The following is a 17,044-nucleotide window of genomic DNA, read 5'->3' as shown; positions in this document are numbered from 1 at the left end:
GCTTTTAATCTTTATAAATTTTTTGTTATATAAAAGCTTTAATTTCTATGTGGTCAAATATAATGTCATCTTTGACATATTTTTCTATTGCTTTTATACTTAGAAATCCAGCCCTTTGCCCACATTAGTTTATAATGCATTCTTTATCATTCATTCATAAATTGGATTTTTTATATTCCAAAGTCTAGAGATTCACTAAAAGATTCCATTTTTGCATCAGTAATACCATGTTTTAATTATTCTAGCTTTATGTTTTAATACCTGATAGCTTATTTCTTTCAAAAATTTATTAGATATTCTTTAATTCTTTTTCTTTCAGTTTATAATTATGTCGACTGAAAAAATACATGCAACCTAAAAGTGGAGAGTTATGTTTTATTTGGTGGAAATTTTTAGGACTCCAAGACAGAGATAGCATTTCAAGTGGCCTGTGAATACTGCTCTGAGGAGGTGAGAGGTGGATCTAGTTTATATAGAAATTTTGCAGCAAAGGGCAGGTGGCTTGAATGTCAGAAGATTCCTTAAATTAAAGAAAACCAGATATCCCAAGTTAAAGAATTTAGGAACTTTTGTACATAGGGGAAGATGCAAGAGTCTGGGCTCAGTGAAATCATTCCTTTGATATGAACCACTTCCCTGGTGGCTCAGATGATAAAGTGTCTGTCTACAATGCGGGAGACTCAGTTCAATCCCTGGGTTGGGAAGTTCACCTGGAGAAGGAAATGGCAACCCACTCCAGTGTTCTTGCCTGGAAAATCCCATGGACAGAGGAACTTGGTAGGCTACAGTCCATGGGGTCGCAAAGGGTGGGACACGACTGAGTGACTTCACTTTTCACTCACTCAGCTATCTGGGGCTAGTATCCTGTTTTCACATCCTGAGTTCCTCAGGGCTCGCCTTAGGGAGTGGCTGTAGCCTGATGGCTGCTAGATAGCAGGTATCCTTCTCCTTCCTGGGTTCCTTTAGGGTTCACCCGCTCACATTGGAGGGCTGCAATTACTGAGGATTGTGAAATCCTCATTTACTGATTTGGCAGGAAATATTCGTTTCTCAGTTATTTTCATATCATGTTGTAAAGTTCCCATACATGGAAAATATTTTTAATTAGACCAAGATTTAACTCATAAATTAAATCTGTTTTAGGAACATGAACTGTTTCTTCATTTATTACAATTTTAGTTTTAAAGTTACACAGGTTTACTGTTTTTGTGGTTGTATACGTTTCTTACTAGGATTATGTCTACAGTTTAAAAAATATTTTTGCATTATAAATTGGATTGTTTCTCCCACTATATTACCTAACTTATTGCGGACATATGAGACATCTACAGATTTCTGGCTGTTTTGCATTTGACCACTCTGAGGAACTTTCTTAGGAATTTCAAAGACTTAAGGTTGAAGGCAAAAGGAGAATGGGTGGCAGAGGATGAGATGGTTAGATAGCACCATTGATTCAATGGACATGATGTGACCAAACTCCATGGGGTTGGAAAAAGGCAGACATGACATAGCGACTGAACTACAATGGTTGAGTTAGTCAGATTTTCTTAGTTCATAATCAGACCACCTGGCATAACATTAATGTTTTTCAGATAATTGTATCTTTTTTGTTTCATGGATATTGTTAATTGTCGGAAATGTATGGAAAATGCTATGTCTAAAGCAATCTTTTCTTCTCTGTGCCCTCCACTTGTATGACAAAATTGCAGAGGATGAGTTGAGGGTGGGGAGAGGAGCAAGGGTCATGCTTATCTGCTTATCTGGGAAGAGACAGAGAAGCCCGCATAGCACAACTGCTGTAACCTGAGGGCTGGCTCTTGGCCTATTCTCGCTCCTTTTTTTCCCATTTCTCTGCCTGGAGTCTTGCTTTTCCCTCTCCTCCTTCCTTGAGGGGAGGATATGGCAGGGGCTGTAGCCTCTGCATCCAGGAAAGAAGTTGCTGACATGCTTCTAGTTCTACTAGGAGCCAGTTCATCTTTGGCCAGGGATAGGACCTTGGATCAGCTCTAAGAGTCCTTCAGTTCAGTTCAGTTCAGTCGCTCATTTGTGTCCAACTCTTTTCGATCCCATGAATCGCAGCACGCCAGGCCTCCCTGTCCATCATCAACTCCCAGAGTTCACCCAAACTCATGAGCATCGAGTCGGTGATGCCATCCAGCCATCTCATCCTCTGCCATCCCCTTCTCCTCCAGCCCCCAATCCCTCCCAGCATCAGAGTCTTTTCCAATGAGTCAACTCTTTGTATGAGGTGGCCAAACGACTGGAGTTTCAGCTTCAGCATCAGTCCTTCCAGTGAACTCCCAGGACTGGTCTCCTTTAGGATGGACTGGTTGGATCTCCTTGCCGTCCAGGGGACTCTCAAGAGTCTTCTCCAACACCACAGTTTAAGAGCATCAATTCTTCGGTGCTCAGCTTTCTTCACAGTCCAACTCTCTCATCCATACATGACCATTGGAAAAACCATAGCCTTGACTGGACGGACCTTTGTTGGCAAAGTAATATCTCTGCTTTTGAATATGCTATCTAGGTTGGTCATAACTTTCCTTCCAAGGAGTCTTTTAATTTCATGGCTGCAATCACCATCTGCAGTGATTTTGGAGCCCCAAAGATAAAGTCTGACACTGTTTCCACTGTTTCCCCATCTATTTCCCATGAAGTGATGGGACCGGATGCCATGATCTTCATTTTCTGAATGTTGAGCTTTAAGCCAACTTTTTCACTCTCCTCCTTCACTTTCATCAAGAGGCTTTTGAGTTCCTCTTCACTTTCTGCCATAAGGGTGGTGTCATCGGCATATCTGAGGTTATTGATATTTCTCCCGGCAATCTCGATTCCAGCTTGTGCTTCCTCTAGCCCAGCGTTTCTGATGATGTACTCTGCATATAAGTTAAATAAGCAGGGTAACAATATACAGCCTTGACGTACTCCTTTTCCTATTTGGAACCAGTCTGTTGTTCCATGTCCAGTTCTAACTGTTGCTTCCTAAACTGCATATAGGTTTCTCAATAGGCAGGTCAGGTGGTCTGGTATTCCCATCTCTTGAATTTTCCACAGTTTATTGTGATCCACACAGTCAAAGGCTTTGGCGTAGTCAGTAAAGCAGAAATAGATGTTTTTCTGGAACTCTGTTGCTATTTTGATGATCCAGCGGATGTTGGCAATTTGATCTCTGGTTCCTCTGCCTTTTCTAAAACCAGCTTGAACATCTGGAAGTTCACGGTTCATGTATTGCTGAAGCCTGGCTTGGAGAATTTTGAGCATTACTTTAGTAGTGTAAGATGAGTGCAATTATGCTCCTAAAAGTGAAAGTGTTAGTCATTCAGTCATTTCCGACTCATTGTGACCCCATGGATTGTAGCCCACCAGGCTCCTCTGTCCATGGAATTCTCCAGGCAAGAATACTGGAGTGGGTAGCCATTCCCTTCTCCAGGGGACCTTCCTGACACATGGATCAAGCCTGTGTCTCTTGTATCTCCTGCATTGGCAGGCAGATTCTTAGCCACCTCACCACCTGGGAAGCTCCTGTCCCGATGCAATTCCTCCCTTCTCCCCATCTTCCCTGCTCCCAGCTTCTTATGCGCCACTAATACCACTCACATTGACACTTGCATTAGTTTTCTAAATGGTTCCTCTCCAATCCATTCTCCTTTCAGGAACATATTTTAAAAACCAAAATCAGAAATGCACTCCCTTGTTGAAAACTTTTCAGTCCCCATTGTGAACTGGAGGAGGACACTACGGTCTTTGCCACCCCCCACCCCCCATCACGTCCCCATGTACTGTGCCTGCTTTTTGTCTGCGGAAAATTTTAATCAAAGCATAAGTTGAATCAGAGAAGTGAGAAATGCTGAAACAAAGGAAAGCAGTCAAAGAAGATGGAATAATAATAATAATAAAATCATTAAGCATAGTCAAGGAGATTTAGTTCTCTCTCAGGGTTACAGATGATATTCCTGTGAGCTGTCTTGTAGATAACAAAACCCCAGGTGGAGAAGTTAACTACATGATGACCAGACTATTCCTAGGATGTGAGCTGCCACAGTTCTGACAACTGACAGCAAAGAAATGGGAATGAATGGACCCTAGAACTGAAGATTAACTGTACCTAAAACAATCAGGATAATGCTGGTCAGACCACTAATGACCAATTTGAAGACGACTTAGAGATGACGGTGCTGTTTCTATATGTAGTGCCCCCCACCCCTCAATTTGTCTATAAAAGGCCTCACACCCTGCTTGTCAGTTGAGGGAGTTGTCCTCAACAGATGTCCTTGGACAGATGTCTGCCACCCTTCCACCCCATAGTTGCCAGCAACTGAAATAAAGCAAACTTTCTTTTCCACCAATCTGGCCTGTTAATTGGCTTTTGAGCAATGAGCAGCTAGATTCCATGCACATACTCTTTCGCTAACAATAGGGCTTAGAATGAAATGCAAACTCCATAACATGGTGCCATGTGATTTGGATTATACAGTCCATGGAATACTCTAGGCCAGAATACTGGAGTGAGTAGTCTTTTCTTCTCCAGGAGATCTTCCCAACCCAAGGATCCCAAACCAGGTCTCCCGCATTGTAGGTGGATTCTTTACCAGCTGAGCTACAAGGGAAGCCCTTTCTGTCTCCGCTGCTGCTGCTGCTGCCAAGTCGCTTCAGTCGTGTCCAGCTCTGTGCGACCCCACAGAAGGCCTCCCACCAGGCTCCTCTGTCCATGGGATTTTCCAGGCAAGAGTACTGGAGTGGGGTGCCATTGCCCTCTCCTTTCTATCTCTAATAGCATCTAATACTCTCTTTTCCTGTTCTCTGGGCTCCTGCCACTCTGCTTTCTCTCTTTCTCTAGAACACACAAAGGGCATTTCCACCTCAGTTCCTTTGGACTTGCTACTCCTTCTGCCTGGAACATGTTTTCCACTCTAACCCTTGGCATATATTCACCTTCTTATGATTCAGGCCTCATGTGTGTTTGTTAGTCACCCAGTCGTGTCCAACTATTTGTGACCCCATGGACTGTAGCCTGCCAGGCTCCTCTGTCCATGAAATTCTCCAGGCAAGAATACTGGAGTAGGTTGCCATTCCCTTCTCCAGAGGATCTTCCCAACTCAGGGATCTATCTACCCCAGGTTTCCTTCATTGCAGGCAGATTCTTTACCATCTGAACCACCAAGGAAGCCCCTCAGGGATCATATCCAATACCAATGTCCCCACACTTCCTGCCCTCAGAGCACCTTGTTTGTGCTCGTCAAGGCACTTATCACAATCTGTAATGATCTTGTTTATTTGTTCACTAATTAACCATGTGTTTGTCACCTGGATTTGGTTTGTTCTGATTACACCAGATTACGTCTGAATCCCTGGTATCCAGAACCATGGCATAAGAAGCACATGAAAAACACTGCTTTAGCAGTGTATTATTCCTAGAAAATGATGTCTGCTACCAGGGCTTGCGTGCATTTGGGGGAAGTGATTTCATGTAAGATTGGGGGTTGGGGAAGAAAAACAGTGAAGCAGGAGAGCCAATACAAATGTTTGTCCTCAAGTGGCTACTCAGACAGGGGATCCTGGAGACGGGCTTTTGCTGTGCAGCCACGTAGAATGTGTCTCAGAACTGTCCATTCAAGGGACAGAGGAAGTGGGTATTTACCTACTAGATTCTGTTGCAGCTCGGGTCGAGGGCTGTCATTTCAATGGGTGCATGTGGGACCAGGTATAAAATTCATGAGGTCTAGTGCAAAATGAATTTATAGATCCTTGTTCAAAAAGTAGTAGGAAATTCAAGACAATGAATGATAGAAGAGTCTTAAATCAAGCCTGGGGCCTTTCTGAGCACAGAGCCTGGGACACTGCATAAGCCTCATGACCAAGCTCTCAGGCCCTAGTTGTCTACCTGGGTGCTAAGCAGGTTCTGGCAGGCATCTTCCTGGATGTCAGAGAAGCACCAGGGGCAGAAGAGTTAGAGAAATGAGGGGAAGCTGAAGGAGGGTGCTTCCAGGTTACACCTGCAAAAAGCAGATTTCCCAGCAGTGACTAGAGGAAAGTGTGGGCTGAGAGGATGTCAGGCCTGGCCACTAGAGGTATCAGATACCAAAAAGAATAAAAGAGTTTTTGTGTTACTATTGCTCATTGAAATGCACCTAAAATTCCAGAAAACCTAAATGATAATTTTGAGAGTAATCATTCTTATATTTTTGATGTTAATGAATACATTGCTTTTGCTTCACCCTTATGTATGATCTTGGTATTAATTTAAATGAGATTATTATGTGAGCAAACACCCTATTCCTGATATTCTGTACACTGATTATTAAAATATTAAGTAATAAAATAGTTTTGTTTTCTTCTGTTCTGATTATTTACTACTGTGTCACAAAGAGCCCCAAAATTTAGTCCCTGAAAACAACTTTTTTTTTTTTTAATAGTTTACGATTGTGTGTCAGAAATTTGGGCAGGGTGAGGTGTTAACTTAGTCACTTGGTATTCAACTGTGGGGTAAGCTGGCCTGGAGGGCCCAGGATGGCTTTGCTTACATGTCTGATATCTCAGCAGGGTTGACTAGAAGTCTGGGCTCAGCAGGGCTGGTCAACCAGGGCACCTCCATGTGTCCTCTCCAGCATGGTGATCTCCGGATGCTTGAATTTCTTGCTAGCCTTCTCAGTGCTTCTTGAGGGTTCGAATAACCCAGGTAACAGCTGCAAGGCTTTTTGTGCCTTAGCCTAAGAAATCACAGAATGTCACTTTTGCCACATTATATTAATATTTGTTAAGAACATCTCTAAGGCTAGCCTGGATTCAAAAGGAGGGGAATAAACTGATTTTCTCAGCCAGAGAAGTGGCAAAGAATTTGTGACCATCTTTAATTTACCACGTTCCTGTTAAACTTTCCCATACATCACATGGTAGGACAACTGATCCCTTTGGTATGGAACCAGTGGTATCTTCAATTAAGGTTCCCAGATAAAACACAAATATTGCATGAGACATATTTATACTAAAATTTACCTGTTGTTTATCTAGGGATCCTTTTTTCCTCCTAAATCTGCCAGTATATCTTCATTACTTCTAAGTAAACTGCATATGGGGGGCTTCCCAAGTTGTGCCAGTGTAAAGAACCTGCCTGCCAATGCAGGAGACACAAGAGACATGGGTTTGATCCCTGAGTCAGGAAGATCCCCTGGATAAGGGCATGGCAACCCATTCCAGTATTCTTGTCTAGAGAATCCCATGGACAGAGGAGCATGGCAGGGTGCAGTCCATGGAGCCGCAAAGAGTCGAACACAAGTGAAGCAACTTAGCACAAACAGCATATGTACTAAAGTATACAGTAGATATGCCAGTGTGCCCTCAGAATAGCCAAGGGAGATGAGCTGAAAATCAAAGAGTGGATCTGTAACATATAGCAAGGCCCAAGGAGCAAACCACATGGGAGGAAAAGCTGGTTTACTTTTATGATAAAGTAAAAATTAGCTAGAAGCCTAACTGTTCTTAGACCTAGGTTCCACAAATTGTCTAAAGTAAAGGAAAGACGATATGCAGCAGTAGTACAAGGTCCAGGCTCCGAAGCTCTTAAAATGTGCTTTAAGCATTAACACAATCATCTAAGGTGTCCTAGAGGCCAGCTCTGTCCAGTAGAACTTTCTGAGATGATGAGAATATTTTAGGTCTATGCTGTCCAGTATGGTAGCCAATAGGCACATGTGGCTATTGAGCGCTGGAAAAGTGAGGAACTGTACTTTAAATTTCTTTTAATTTTAATTAATTGATGTCTACATTTAAATTCCCACATGCGGCTAGTGGCTCCTGTATTGTGCCATGCAGCTATCTATAGTCAATGATATTTGGTCACTCCACCAACATTAACAAAGTACATCAAAAGTTCACTTCTGTTTTGTCTCTCTGTGAGCAACATGAATTCAGAAAGTTAATTGAAGCTTGCTTACGCTTAAGGCAATAGATTCTAGATCCAGAAAAAGAAGTTCTATTTCCCCATCTTGTACCCAAGGTGACACAACTAATTGATCATGGCATTTTTTCCCCTTCTGAGCAGAAAAGTTTTATAATCTTTCCCTACAGTTAGGCTCTGTAAAGCCACTGCTCATTGAGAGGAAGGGCTAACAATGTGTTGAGCATTTTATAAAGCGTCACCTCAGAATTAAATCCCAGTCATTTCAGCCACATAGATCTGCGTCTTCTTCTTTGTGTTAGAAACCAAAATATTATTTCAAGTGTGATTGGACATCTGCCTACTCTGAGACAGTCTAGTCTTTAAAGGACAAAGGCACTCCTGTCCCTCCTCACAGTATTTGCTTGCATAGGTGCTCAGTCCCTCAGCTGTGTCTGGTCCTTTTGTGACCTTGTGGACTGCAGCCCACCAGGCTCCTCTGTCCATGGGATTCTCCAGGCAAGAATACAGAACTGGGTTTTCATTTTCTCCTTCAGGGGATCTTCCTGACTCAGGGATTGAACCCGTGTCTCCTGTGTCTCTTGCACTGGCAGGCAGATTCTTTACCACTGAGTCATCAGGGAAGTCCCTCACAATACTTGACAAAGTTGTAAATATTGATCTTCTGATTTTCGTTTCACTTCGTTAATCACATATACATAATGGAGGCTGGACATAGGAGAAGAAAAACAAAAGAACATTTCCTAAGTGTCTGTGTCAGCACATTGCAAGTTGCTACAGATATTTGAGGTCATCTAGCAGCTAGAAGAACCACACTGACGGAGTATAAGAAACATCTTTAATCTTCCTTTTCTGCTGTACCTCCCAAGAAGTGAATGATTTTTGGCAGAGAATATTTAATTCAATTTACTTATTAATTAATTCATTTATTCCATCAGTGATATTATTTAAGTATCTATTAAGTGTAAAAGCCAGTGCTTGGGTGCAGCATACAGACAAGGTCCTGGCTTCGAAGTGCTCAGGTTCTTGGAGTACAAACTAAGAACGAAGAGCCACGGGAATACAGAGGAGAGTGTGTTTGAGGAGGCAAGAAAGGCTGCAAAGAGGTGACCCTTTTACTGGGTGTTGATGGATGAAAAGGATTCATCAGGCAGCAAAGGAGAGTCTGTGTGCTCAGTCACTCGGCCGTGTCTGATTCTTTGTGACCCCATGGATGGTAGCCCTCCAGGCTCCTTAACCCTTGGGGATTCTTTAGGCAAGAATACTGGAATGGGTTGCCATTCTCACCTCCAGGAGATCTTCCCAACCCAGGGATCAGACTCGGGTCTCCTGCATTGCAGGTAGATTCTTTACCATCTGAGCCACCAGGGAAGCTAGAGAACCTAGACTGGGGTAAAATCATTCATAATAGCATGGAGGTTTAACAAGATCATGTGACATATTTGAGAAACTGTGAGCAATTTACCATTACTAAAAGTTCTGCTCTGGAGGTGATGTGTAATCGCTTACAATGGTGTGTTGTAAATTACTTTGCAATTTCATGATGAACTCAAAGTAATCATTTGGTATGTAAATGAGGCTGTTTTGTTTGTGAAGATGTTGTCATGTGAAATATCAGTGTATTATAATATTGCAGTAAAGTCAGAGGGAAAATGACATGCTGCTAATTAGCTATCTGATGTCAAGCAAGTCAGCTTGGTTACTCTAGGTTTTAGTTGTTTCATCTGTCAAATGGAGAGGTCGATATAGAATTTAGACTTCATTGTTCTTCTGCTAATCTAAGAAACAATAATTATCCCAAGGACTCATTCTCAGAATGAAGGAAAAAAGAAGATCAATAGGTATTTATTCAATCTGTCTCCGTAATCTGATAAGCAAACAAAGGAAAGAAGATAAGTATGTCTTCAGTATAAATTTGCACAAAATGATTAAATTCTGCTAAGACAGTTTTAAGGTGGAAGTTTGTACTCCTGGATGCCAATGGCTTGGGGAAGGGTAAAATATAATGAGAAAGAACATAATTGTGAGTCTAAGCTGTCCTGCTTGAGGAAGATTTGCCAGACTTGTGCAGAGCAATCAGAAAAAAAGGATGCTGCTATGTTCTATCAATATCTCGTTCTTAAAAAACAAAAGTGATTATTCCTGGAACTCTGATAAGAAAGGTTCCAGTAGTCAGGTCAGCTGAGGTTCAGCCAGAAAGGCTATTTACTTAATATTGTTGCTGCCTGGATTGAAGAGAAAGAGACATTAGCTTGAAACTCAGCCTAGGCTATAACACATGGAAAAAGGATTCATGAGTTTTCTAGGAAGAAGCAGATATTATCAATAATAATAAAAATAATAATAACTCTATATAGCTGTGCTGTTGTAAGATTCACGTATGAGAACCCATACCCATATCATATTCATGTGTGAGAGATGTCATTTGTTCTTTAAATAAAGGTAGTAATGCATTTGCAAATGACCAGATAGTTTAAAAAAAATAGTTGATTTGTTAAACCTCTATTAGGAGGTGAATTCTCTGAAAACAACCAGGGACTATCTGAAGTTCCCACACCTACAAATTTCATTTCATCCCAACAAATATTCACGATGTGTGTGCCAGGTGCTGTGCTAGACAGTATGTATACACTGAGTGATGAAACGGACACAGACTGGTCCTCCCAGAGCTTAGAGTCCGATGGAGGAAACACAACACAAACAAATGCAATAATAAACATCTCATTAATGCCTAAAGGAAAACAACAGCGTGTTATGAGAGACAAAAATGAGGAGAATGTAATTTATGTTGAGGAGCCAGGGAAGTAGATGCTGGCTGCTCTTTTCCTTGCCTGTAAAACAGACTCCATTCAGCTATCAGGGATTTTTCAGAGCAAAATACTTCTGTAAGCATCCAAGTGATTTAAGTATTATTAATTCAGGATTTTGTGGTTATCAGTTCAGTTCAGTCCAGGCACTCAGTCGTGTCAGACTCTTTGCGACCCCATGAATCGCAGCACGCAAGGCCTCCCTGTCCATCACCATCTCCTGGAGTTCCCTCAAACTCATGTGCATCGAGTCGGTGATGCCATCCAGCCATCTCATCCTCTGTCATCCCCTTCTCCTCCTGCCCCCAATCCCTCCCAGCATCAGAGTCTTTTCCAGTGAGTCAACTCTTTGCATGAGGTGGCCAAAGTACTGGAGTTTCAGCTTTAGCATCATTCCTTATGATGAACACCCAGGACTGGTTTCCTTTAGAATGGACTGGTTGGATCTCCTTGCAGTCCAAGGGATTCTCAAGAGTCTTCTCCAACACCACAGTTCAAAAGCATCAATTCTTCGGTGCTCAGCTTTCTTCACAGTCCAACTCTCTCATCCATACATGACCACAGGAAAAACCATAGCCTTAACTAGACGGGCCTTTGTTGGCAAAGTAATGTCTCTGTTTTTGAATATGCTATCTAGGTTGGTCATAATTTTTCTTCCAAGGAGTAAGCGTCTTTTAATTTCATGGCTGCAATCACCATCTGCAGTGATTTTGGAGCCCAAAAAAATAAAGTCTGACACTGTTTCCACTGTTTCCCCATCTACTTGCTATGAAGTGATGGAACCAGATGCCATGATCTTCGTTTTCTGAATGTTGAGCTTTAAGCCAACTTTTTCACTCTCCTCAAGAGGCTTTTTAGTTCCTCTTCACTTTCTGCCATAAGGGTGGTGTCATCGGCATATCTGAGGTTATTGATATTTCTCCCAGCAATCTTGATTCCAGCTTGTGTTTCTTCCAGTCCAGCGTTTCTCATGATGTACTCTGCATAGAAGTTAAATAAGCAGGGTGACAATATACAACCTTGATGTACTCCTTTTCCTATTTGCAACCAGTCTGTTGTTTCATGTCCAGTTCTACCTATTGCTTCCTGACCTGCATACAGATTTCTCAAGAGGCAGGTCAGGTGGTCTGGTATTCCCATCTCTTTCAGAATCATCAATAAAGCAGAAATACATGTTTTTCTGGAACTCTCTTGCTTTTTCAATGATCCAGAGGATGTTGGCAATTTGATCTCTGGTTCCTCTGCCTTTTCTAAAACCAGCTTGAACATCTGGAAGTTGTGGTTCTAAGAGTTTTAAAATCTCCACCCTTGACACGTTAGTCAAAAACTGTTTTCACTCATTGCATGTTGACCCACAATAAAAATAGCAACATAGTCCATGTCATTCCCTTCAGATCTAGATAAAGTTTCATAAAACCTCCCTCATTCCATGCTTTGTAGAAGTCAAAGTCCATTTCAATACTTCTGCAAAGTATTGAAAGAGTCTATGACCTCATGGTCATGGCTTGGCCTGAACTCCTGCTTTTGTTGTTGTTGTTCAGTTGCTAAGTCATGTCCGACTCTTTGCAACGCTATGGATGGCAGCACACCAGGCTTCCTTGTCCTTCACTATCTCCTGGAGTTTGTTCAAACTCATGTCATCTGAGTTGGTGATGCTGTCCAATTATCTCATCCTGAATCACCCCTGCTTTTGTAGATGGGTTTAGATCATGGAACATATTGCTTTCCTATAAATGCAATTTCTGTTCCATGCCATGTTAACTCAGATGTGAAACTCAGCCAGCCTCCTTTATGATCACCACAGAGCTATCATATTTGTATATATAGTAGACTTTTAAAAAAGTTTTGAAAGGGAATGAGATGAAGAAGTTTTAGTCAGGATGAGTCTGCTTAACCACTATAGCAAACCAGTCCCAGTTGCAAGAAGTTAACAACAAGAGCAGAAGAGGAAAAGGATGATCCCTTACCCAAGTCATAGTCCAGTGGTTATGGGAAGGGGCCTGATCTACCCAGTTCTTCATCTGGTGGCTCCAGCATCTTCTGGGGCCCTCGCTTCCTCCACCTGATCCTGTGCAGCCCAGGACAAGCTGTAGAGGATAAGGTGGGAGCTATAGTAGCCAGGCCTGGAGGTGGCCCACATCTCTCCTGCCCACATTCCATTGACTGGAACTAGTTTTGTGGCTACACCTAACTGCCAGGATGGCTGGGAAATATAGTCTAGTTTTGAACCAAGGAAGAAAAGAAAATGGCTTTGTACAACACCAAATCTGCCTTGGTCAGAGGACTTACACCGCAGAGATGCAAATCTTTTCACATTCAACATTATAGCTCCTGATTTTTAGAGATTCCTCGGCCTTCCAACTACGAGGGACTTTCAATGTAGTGCTCAGGCTCATGCCGACTTGTTCTCTCACTTGATTCCTTTCATCCATTTCTTTATTTTAATAATCCAACATTCCCGCTCATTTTTCTTTTTTTTTCTGAAAAGGATTTTTAACTCTCTCTCATTGTCTTATCTCCCGAAGTTCCTGAGGCTCTCAGTGTGCATCTAAATGTCTTTTCAAAGAACAGACAATGCTTCATTAGAGAATTCTTTATAGGACATGGATTTGAGGCCTTCTAAAGTACTGTATGACATGTCTGGGCTTCTCATAATGACGCCAATGTCTTCTTGGGAATCTGAGGCTTTGTGCCTAGAAATATATGATGCCTTAAGATAAAAATAATCTCTTCTTGGCTCAGAACAGTTCTCCCAGGGGCCACGTTTGTGCTGTCCTCTTCCTTTTGGACATTGTTCCCTTGCATCTCATTGCTCTAATATATAGATTGAATCTTTTAAATGTGACTGGTGAGTGTGTGTGTCCATCTTAACGTACACAAATGTGGTTTGCACCCTTTGTTCCCTCTCTTTTTCTTTTGCAGAGAAAAGCAGAAGCAAGAGGCAGAAAGGAAAACTGTATTAGTGGTCTCCAGCCCTTGGATTATGCTTTCCCTTATCTTTTCTGATTATATGAATACTAGATGACCTTCTCCCTCTGAAAGTGAAAGTGTTAGTCGCTCAGTGGAGTCTGACTCTTTGCAAACCCATGGACTATATAGCCCACCAGTCTCCTCTGTCCATGGGATTTCCCAGGCAAGAATACTGGAGTGGGTTGCCATTCCCTTCTTCAGGGTATTTTTCTGACTCAGGGATCGAACCTGGGTCTCCTGCATTGCAGGCAGATTCTTTATCATCTGAGCTATAGGGAAGTCCTAATCTTTTCTGATTATATGAGCACTATATGACCTTCCCTCTCTAAGCTAGTTCAAACATGGTTTGCCACTTACAACCAAACAATTCTGATTTATATAATAAGTGTGGCAATTTTCCTAAAAAGTCATTTTTGCTATCAAATTTGTGCAAGTCCTCAATACTATTTTTATTCTAAATCAAATCATTCAATAATAACCATATTATTGAATAGAATGCCTGGCTATACCCTAGGTTCCCAGGAGTGCACGCACTCCTCCCCACTTAGGTGCTCAGGTTGGAACAGTGGAGGAAGACTCACTACTCACAGTTTGGGGAGGGATCAAATGACTCCTTCAAAGAGAAGGAACTTTTGCCTGAGGACCTGTGAAATAATGAGCTTTTTATGCACTTTCTAGTTGGACGTACTTGGGGCGTGGGGTAATAGAGGGAAAGATGTGCAATAGAGTAGTAACATCAGGAAAGTCTGCCGAGCCATCTGGCATCAGGAGAATTTGCCCAACTTGCTTTCTGGAGGATGTGATAAAATTCATGTATAATTTATAACACAAGGGCTTCTAGAGAGGCTTGTGGGAAAACTCAGGGCTGTCTCAAAAGGCAGAGGAACCAGAGATCAAATCGCCAACATCCGGTGGATCATAGAGAAAGTAAGGGAATTCCAAAAAAACATATATTTCTGCTTCATTGACTACGCTAAAGCTTTTGACTGTATGGATCATAACAAACTGGAAAATTCTTAAAACGATGGCAATAGCGGACAACCTTATCTGTCTCCTGAGAAACCTGTTTGCAGGTCAAGAAGCAACAGTTAGAACTGGTCATGGAACAATGGACTAGTTCCAAATTGGGAAAGGAGTACAACAAGATTGTATATTGTCAACCTGATAATTTGACTTTCTATGCAGACTACATCATGTGAAATGCCAGGCTGGGTGAATCACAAGCTGGAATCAAGATTGTCAGGAGAAATATCAACAACCTCAGATATGCAGATGATCTCACTCTCATGGCAGAAAGTGAAAAGGAACTAAAGAGACTCTTGAGGAGGGTGAAAGAGGAAAGTGAAAAAGCTGGCTTAAAACAACATTAAAAAAAAAAACAAACTAAGATCATGGCATCCAGTTCCATCTTTTCATGATAAATAAAAAGGGAAAAGGTGGAAACAGTGACAGATTTTATTTTCTTGGGCTCCAAAATCACTGTGGATAATGACTGCAAACATGAAATTTAAAAATGCATGCTACTTAGAAGGAAAGCTGTGACAAATCTAGACAGAGTATTAAAAAGCAGAGATATCACTTTCCCAACAAAGGTCTAAATAGTCAAAACTATAGTTTTTCTAGCAGTCAGGTATGGATGTGAGAGTTGGACCATAAAGAAGGCTGAGTGCCAAAGAATTGATGTCTTCATATTGTGGTGCTGGAAAAGACTCTTGAGAGTCCCTTGGATTGCAAGAAGTTCTAACTTGTCAACTCCAAAGGAAATCAACCCTGAATATTCATTGGAAGGACTGATGCTAAAGCTGAAGCTCCAATACTTTGGCCACTTGATGTGAAGAGCTTGTTTGTTAGAAAAGACCCTGATGCCGGGAAAGATTGAAGGCTGGAAGAGAAGGGGACGACAGAGGATGGGATGGTTGGATGGCATGAGTTTGAACCATCCAACCATCCAAACTAATGGACACGAGTTTGAGCAAACCCAGGGAGACAGTGAATGACAGAGGAGGCTGGCACGCTGCAGTCCATAAGGTTGCAAAGAACTGGATCTGACTTTAGCAACTAAACAATAAACAACAGTACTGTCTCAAACTGCTGGGAGTAAGTTCTTAAGTCCTCAGCTTCCTCCCCTAGTACAAAAAAGTTCCAGTTTTGAATGGAAAGGAAACACTTGTAGTTCCATTTCCTCCCAGGCACAAGCAGGTCTAAAAAAAGAAACTAGGCGAACAGAATGCTTCGTTTGCAAAGTGATGAGGAAGCAGAGCAATAGTGGTAACAGAAGAGGTTTGAGGCTAGCGCAAGCAAAAAAGAACTGTAGATTCGGAAACGTACTCTAGTGCAATGGAAACATTAGGTAAATCTATCTAACTACACAGGGAGGGGTTTGGCATTATTTTCTTTCCTTTGAAATGAGAGTTATCTTCCAATCTTAAGCATTGACTACTTCTCATTTCTCTTCTCTTATCTGGGAGCTTCTACCTGAATCTTATCCATTTTAAGTAGATGGTTAACTACAGCAGGATATGGCTTTTTTCTTTTTTTTGAACTTTCTATTTTGTGTTAGTGTACAGCTGATTGACAATGTTGTGATAGTTTCTGGTGAATAGGGAGGGATTCAGCCATACACATGCTTGTATCCATTCTTCCCCCAAACTCCCCTCCCATCCAGGCTGACACATACCATTGAGCAGAGTTCCACGTGCAGTAGGTCCTTGTTGGTTATCCATTTTAAATACAGCAGTGTGTACATGCCCATCTCAAACTCCTAACTCATATTTCTAAGAAAGGTTCTAAAGTCACTGCATTTGGTGTGATGATTTCAGTTTGACAAACACTGGAACAGAACAGCTGCATAGCCGATGTCTGTGATCCGCTTCACCTGACAGCTTACTTTTATACTTGTCTGTGGAAAATATCCAGAGGCCGTGATGACAAACAGAGAGATAGTAAAGTTAAGTTGGCAGGCCTTAGGTGTCCAAAGTATAACTTGACTGGGTTATAGAATAACCAGGTTGTCCAGTATTATTAGGCACTGTTTCCCAAACAGGTTGCACCCCATACACATCCAGAAAACTTTAACATGTCTTCCAATTTATTTTAAAGAGTAAAATTCACTTTTTTGTGTTAAGTTCTATGGGTTTTGATAAATGCTTTTTACCACCATCACAATCAAGAAGTAGAACCATTTCACCACCCCTCCCAAAATTCCCTTGTGTTATCTTTTTGTACTCAAAACCCATCCACACCCTTAAACTCTGGAAAACACTCATCTATTCTCCATCACTACAGTTTCACATTTTCTAGAAAGTCATATAAATGGAATTATAGTATAGAAAGGGAATCCCTTTACTTTGTACAATATACTGGAGATTCATCC

The 17,044-nt window shown here is 41.7% G+C and overlaps 1 long non-coding RNA gene across 1 annotated transcript; it reads right to left on the bottom strand.

Moving 5' to 3' along the window:
- Nucleotides 1–357: 357 nt before the first annotated feature.
- Nucleotides 358–16,534, bottom strand: LOC132657949 (uncharacterized). Its single transcript, XR_009596770.1, has 2 exons — nt 16,349–16,534; nt 358–6,707 (listed from the first exon to the last, which is right to left on the bottom strand). It is a non-coding gene; the product is annotated as an uncharacterized LOC132657949 (long non-coding RNA).
- Between the last annotated feature and the right edge of the window lie 510 nt (nt 16,535–17,044).

The sequence above is a fragment of the Ovis aries genome, chromosome 16 (genome assembly GCF_016772045.2).
Source record: "Ovis aries strain OAR_USU_Benz2616 breed Rambouillet chromosome 16, ARS-UI_Ramb_v3.0, whole genome shotgun sequence".
Lineage (NCBI taxonomy): Eukaryota > Metazoa > Chordata > Mammalia > Artiodactyla > Bovidae > Ovis > Ovis aries.
Note: the sequence above shows the minus strand (reverse complement) of the source record. Positions and strands in the feature narration are given on the sequence as shown.